Genomic DNA, 7027 nt, shown 5'->3' with positions numbered 1-7027 from the left:
ACCCTGTAAGGGAGCGAGATGATGGTTTCATGTCGCGCAGGTCGACTCCCATCTTATCGAGCGTATCTCGAAAGATTAAATCGACTGAACTGCCTGTGTCAATCAACACTTTAGCAACGTCACACTTCGTAATTCCTACCTCGACTAGCAGTGGGTCGTTGTGAGGTAAATGGACGCCGATGGCATCGTCTGGCGAGAAAGTGATTGAGGAATCATTCTCGGGTTTCGATGGCCATTTCTTCGAGGTTACTGCTTGTCGTCGATGGTCCTTTACAGACCGGACGGAATCACCGCAAGGAGGTGAGCCACCCATGATTACGTTTAGGAAGTTAGACTCGACGACTCGTTTATTTCTCAGTCGAGTCCTCAAGTCGCTAGGCGAGTCTTCGATGATAGGTGAATTTTTGACGTTGGGCGAGTCCTCGACAACGGGTGAGTCTTCGACAACAAATTTGTGTTCGTCCTCATTCTTGGACCTCGCCTCTTCGATTCTTCGTCGTAAGTCTGAATGTTTTGGTCGGTTCCGACTTTGAGTTGAGCTTCTCACGAAGATCGATGACTCGTGGCCTGAGACGGGATCGAGTAGTCGAGTCCTCGATTTTCCTAGCCTTGGATTTTTCGATGATTGAGCGGAGATCTCCGTGTGAGTCGTATGCACGATCAGATGTCTGCGACTTTCGCCTGAGCTTGTTTCTTAAGTCGTTTGACCCTTCTGATCCTATGCTCTCGTTTGTTTGTTTGCTGGAATACTCGCGTGAGTCATGGACCTGTTTATGCTTTTCTTCATCTGAGGAGGAACTGGGTCGTGCGAGGATGACTTGTACTCGTTGACGATTACGCGGTTGCTCCCCATCGACTTGTGCATCGCCGTCTTCTTCTTCATTCTCTTCTGCCTTATCATCCTCAGTATGCTTCGGCTGGTTTCTAGACTTATCCTGATTCTTGTGAGTTTTCTTTTCTTTGTTTTTGCTCCAGCTCTTGGTGCCGTTGGGCCTAGGCTTAGGGAGTTCGACGTTTGACGTTCCCTTTTCATACGACGAGAAGAGGGCGTCTAACAAATGCCTGCAGTTCCTTGTATCATGTGCCTTAGACTTGTGGAAGCTACACCACATGTTTGGCTCAGCTGGTCCAGGACTTGACGCCGGAGGTGTCGAAGAGGTTTGCGGCTTTTCGTCGTTTTCCCAGACATTCCAACCTTTTTCGCGTACAACGACAGTGGGCTGTGGGGACGCGTTTTTGTCTTCAACCACGTAGACGAAACTTTTCGGCTGGTTAGGTTTACTGCCTGAGGCGTGCTGACGAGGTTCCTGGCGTGCCTCGGGAGCTTTGGGGACAGTTGCCGGTTTGGTTGCCGTGTTCAGTTTCTTAAGTATCGCCGCTGTGTCTTCTTCCATTCGGATGAAGTTGTTTGACCTGGCGATTGCGTCCTGGAGCGAAGTGGTTGGATTTCTGTAAAGATCCTCGCGAAACAAGGACTTGAAATAGAGAGTGTTCATCAATGCGTCGACGGCAACACTATCGGGGACTTGGACTTTAGAGGCGACAGCTTTGAATTTTTCCATGAAGTCGCGGAGGCTTTGGCTCGGTCCTTGAGATAGATTCCATAAATCGGACAGAGTTGCTCCTTGTCTTGTAAACATGATGTAGTGCTTGAGGAACGCAGTCGTCAGATCGTGGAAATTGTTGATAGAGTCGCGCTCCAATCCAGTGAACCATCCGAGGGCTGGTCCTTGAAGACTTTCCACGAAGAGACGACAGTAGCCAGCGTCTCTTTCTTCTTCAGAGAAGTTGGTTCGACCCATCGTGATGTTGAAAGCAGTGATGTGGTCGGTTGGATCTGCCTTTCCGGCGTAAGTCGGGAGGCGAATTTTCTCGGTCGGACGGTAACGTACGTCGGTGATCTTCCGGGAAAATGGGGTTTTAAAGGTTTCGGCGAGGACACGTTCGATCAGCGGCGCGTTGGTTCGACCCATCGTGATGTTGAACGCAGTGATGTGGTCGGTTGGGTCCATCTTTCCGGCGTAATTCGGAAGGCGAATTTTCTCGGTCGGCCGGTAATGTACGTCGGTGATCTTCCGGGAAAATGGGGTTTTTAAGGTTTCGGCGAGTTGCTCGGTCGTCGCCTTTTGGGCGGCGTCTTGCTGCGCCATCCTCTCGAGTATGGTTTCTGCAAAGGCCGCTGCTGTTGGAGCGCCTTCGGTCACAGGCGACTCGTCGTCGGACGGCGAGTCGGGTCGAGTCATGATCTTTCGATGACGCTACTCTGTCTGTCCCACGGTGGGCGTCAACTGTTTAAACTGAGACTGTCAATAAACTAGTAAAGAAAAGAGACGAGTTTTCGTCGGTGGGTCAAGACAAAGACGTGTTTTATTAGATCAGTGAGTCGAAACCGAGTTACAAAAGGGGAAGAGAACAGAGGAAAAAGTCCGGCGAAGACAAATTCGTCGGACCGTACAAGTCGGCGAGATGTAAGATGTAAAACCCTAATTCTAGCCGAAAGTGAGTGTAGTAATTTGCGGATCCCCTCCTTGTTTCCTTGTCTCCTCCTTTTACAGGTGAACGCTCGTTGACCTAATGTGTCTTGTCTCGATGGGCCTCCTCGAGTAATTGGGCCGACTCATCGGGCCGTTGTGTCAGGTCGGCGAGCCGATGATGTTCAGTCAATCATCTCATCGACTAAAAGTAGTCTGGAGCCGAGCCGAACACCGGCTTTCAAGTCGATGACCCGATCTTCTTTGTTGTAATCATGTGTCTGGGTAATTGTCTTGCGGGCCTTTTGGGAGGGCTAGGCCCATACCCAACAATCCCCACGAATCTAACTGCATTCCGAAACTCTCCATCGCCATCATCGTCGACATTTTGTTCTTTTCTTTCCCTTCTCATTAGAGCACAAGCCAATCGCCTCCTGCCACGTGTCCTCTAAGAGACGTTTCTTCTAGTCCCAAATTAGGAGACGTCTCTTCCTTTAATTGCCTTTTTTCTTTTTCTTTTAATCACGATTTGTGTTAATGGTGCTCTTATTTATTTTTAATATCAGCAAGTTTGAGATCGAAATCTATAATTCTCACATATGTCCGAGATCACATCATGTATACCAGTTTTATATCAGCGAGCTAAGAACCTCTAATATGATTGCTAAAATCATTTGTAATTGAAGTAATGACCTATGCTATAATAAGACGATTAAATCATTTTGTTTATGAACTTTCTATTTGATTACATTCTTTCTCAACTCTAAATCCGCAACTTAAGCTTCGGTTAAATTATGATCCTAACTTGAATATACCTTTATTGTAGTGTTATACTAAGAAGTTTAAATTATGTTATTTATGAACTTTATTTTTTTAATATTTAGTGGGACACATGTATATGGATGGATTCAAGTGAAATGGCTGTTTCATGCATATAAGTATTGATCGTTAATCAATGTGTAAAAACTCTAATCACAGTTAGTTAATTTTCTTTTCACTAGCAAGAAAAAAATGTTTATTTTAAATCAAACATGTTGAAGTTACTAAATAATTAACGCAGAGTCTTTATCAACCTTATCCTCGCAATACCCACAACGTAATTTGTATTTCTAATTGATACAATAAAATAACCTTAATTTGCATTTTATTTTGAAGTATATACATATGTATCATCTCAGCACGTTATCATTATAAAAATCAACAACTACATACAAAAATTAAAATTTCTAAATAAAAATTACACATTTCATTGACTAAAGGTGATTTCTTATGCTATAATAGTACCAGGGGAATAATAGTTGAAGTAATGACCTATGCTATAATAAGACGATTAAATCATGTTGTTTATGAACTTTCTATTTGATTAAATTCTTTCTCAACTCTAAATCCGCAGCTTAAGCTTCGGTTAAATTATGATCCTAACTTGAATATATCTTTATTGTAGTGTTATACTAAGAAGTTTAAATTATGTTATTTATGAACTTTATTTTTTTAATGTTTAGTGGGACACATGTATATGGATACATATATACATATGTATCATCTCAGCACGTTATCATTATAAAAATCAATAACTACATACAAAAATTAAAATTTCTAAATAAAAATTATACATTTCACTGACTAAAGGTGATTTTTTATGCTATAATAGTACTAGGGGAATAAATTCTCAAAAACAGAAAACAAATTACCAGTGGAATTCAAACGGAAGTTTCTATAAGAAAATGATGTTACTAGATAATGTGGAACTTGAAAAGGAACTGGAACTCATCCACCGCAGAGAGCGGTTGCGTCTGGAGATGGCTTGCTGGAACTCCTCTGCCAAAAACATGAATACCCCATGCAGAGCCGGTCCTTGTTTATTTAGGGCTACAAGCCAAACATAAAAAAATGGCCGAAAAAATAATCAAGCGCATAGAGGGTTTTGAGAACCCATGACATGTTAACACATATCTGGCCACTAAGCCACCAGGCTAATGACGTTTTACATAATTTTGTGGCTGGTTAAATCCATATTTAAAATACGGCCGCAAGCACGTGCTTCTTCCGCTTTGGCTCAGGGCGTCTCTGACCCCATGATTCATGAAGTTATGTTTTTTCCGGCACTTCTCTTTTTTCATTACCAGTCTCATCTTTTATATTAGTATTTACTTTTACAAAAGAAATAAAGAGATACACATTATACATAAATTTTGTCAGAGCCGGTTCTTGCTGGAAATAAAGTGTAAATGGTTGTATCTATAATCGTATGATATTTTTGATACACATTGTCTTAGATTATATGCTCTGGGTCATTTTGTATGTCGTCTAATCTACTAACGGTTTGTGCAGGTGCTAATTGTATTCAATTTTGAAAATACCAGATTATATTAATTTTTCTGATTAAAACTTCTTTTATTAATATTTAAAAAGCTAATTATTATTACCTCGCTTTTTATGAACGTATGGCTCAATTTGGTCAAAGGAGAGAGAGGGAGAGAGAGAGAGAGAGGTACCAAGCTGTTTCTAACCCTGGAGCGCGAGTGGAAAGGGCACAGCCACAACCAATTCTTAAAATATTATAACTTAAAAAGAAAAATACAGAGTAACCAATGTTCTAAATTGTTCTCTATTGTGTTGGGCTGCATACCGTCTCGCTCTTTTCACAAATACTCCTCTGAGCTGTATAAAGTTTTCTTTTCCTTTTATAACCATATAAAGCCTCTTTTCAAACAAACAAAAAAAATATGAGTCTAGGAGTAGACTCTAATACGACTAAATCCTATATATGGCAATGCTTTTGATTTTCTAAATTTAGGTTTAAAGTTCTGAGGTTTTCAAAGGATTTATGGATTGTTTTAGAATCAGACTTTGCTAAATCTCTACGTAAGTATTTTTTATCGTTAATTGACAGTTTACTTTATTGAAATATTTTGAGCCTGGGAATTAAGGTTATTTGTTATTTAGTGAGCACAAAAAAATCAAAGTCCAAAACTTACAGATTCTTCCAATTTTGTAAATTACAGATTTGATTTGAGCATTCAAAAGTTTAGGGGTACGACGAAGGTGCAAAAAGAGAACGATTACACCAAATTTTTTGTCACCTATGTTATTTTCCGTTAAAACTAACAAAGACGGCTGAGTCTGTTGGATCTGTGACCAGCATCTGAACACGATACCAATATAATGTTGTCATTTCGTTACTAAATCATTGCCAAAACATGCATACATAGGCTAGAAAAATATCTTAAATTTAGGTTTGACACCACAAGAAAACACTCCGAATTCCGACGGAGCTTCCGACGGACACCAAGGTCGTCGGACATTTGTGACGGAATACTGACAAATTTCCGACCAAATCCAAAAAAATGAAGTCGTCGGAATTCCGTCGGCCATTTCCGACGGAATTCCGACGACATACGGTTCGTCGGAATTTTCCGACGACTTTTCGACGACATTCCGATAAAAAATGTAACCGTTTTAGTCGTCGGAAGTTCGTCGGTATATTCCGACGGAATTCCGACGACATTCCGATTAACAGCAAAGTCGTCGGAATTCCATCGGTATTTTCCGACGGAATTCCGACGAACCATGTGACCGTTGCCGACAAATACATATGACCGTTGTATAGCCGTTTGGGATTGGACAATTCCGACGGAATTCCGACGGACTTCTTTATATCCGTCGGAATTTCGTCGGAAAGTCGTCGGAGGTCCGTAAGCAATTTCCTATAAATACAACCCCTCCTCATTCAACTCATTCACACTTCATTCTCTCTTCATTCTCTTTAGTCATAACAATTCCGTGAAAATCATGTCTTCAGAAGTTTATTATCGTTCGTGGATGGATAAACCTCATTTGGATCCGAACACCAATTTGCTTACGGAAGAATACGTTCAAGGGATTGGAGAATTCATGAGGCTTGTTCAACAGCAACCGGATGCAAAAAGTGGTATGTTAAGATGTCCCTGCTCTTCTTGCAATAATAATAAGGTTATAAAAGAATTTGATGTTTGGACTCATTTGTATATGAAAGGGTTTTCACGTAATTATAAAGTTTGCTACCTTCATGGGGAAACTGGTTATGAATATGGTAGTACTAGCGAACCTCAGCCTGTTAGTGAACCTCAGCCTGATATTAGGTTAGAAGAATCTAGAACGGATATAGATTATGGTGTAGGTACTGAGCAGATGGTACATGATCATTATAGAGGGGAAGAACCAAACCCCGAGTCTAGGAGATTTTTTGACATGTTGGATGCAGGAAAACAACCTTTGTATCAAAATTGTAGAGATGGTCATTCAGTCTTATCATCTGCAACTAGATTAATGGGTATTAAGACAGACTATAATTTGGCTGAAGAATGTATGGATGCGATTACTGATTTTGTCAAAGGTATTCTACCTGAGGATAACCTTGCACCGGGTTCATACTACGAGGTTCAGAAACTTGTTGCAGGTCTTCAACTACCGTATGAAGTGATAGATGTATGTATTGACAACTGCATGATCTACTAGAGAGCGGATGAGACACGGAATATATGCAAATTTTGTGGGAAACCTCGTTATCAGGACAC

This window comes from Brassica oleracea, chromosome C4 (genome assembly GCF_000695525.1).
Source record: "Brassica oleracea var. oleracea cultivar TO1000 chromosome C4, BOL, whole genome shotgun sequence".
NCBI lineage: Eukaryota > Viridiplantae > Streptophyta > Magnoliopsida > Brassicales > Brassicaceae > Brassica > Brassica oleracea.
The sequence above is the reverse complement of the archived record's forward strand: the minus strand, read 5'-3'. Positions refer to the sequence as shown.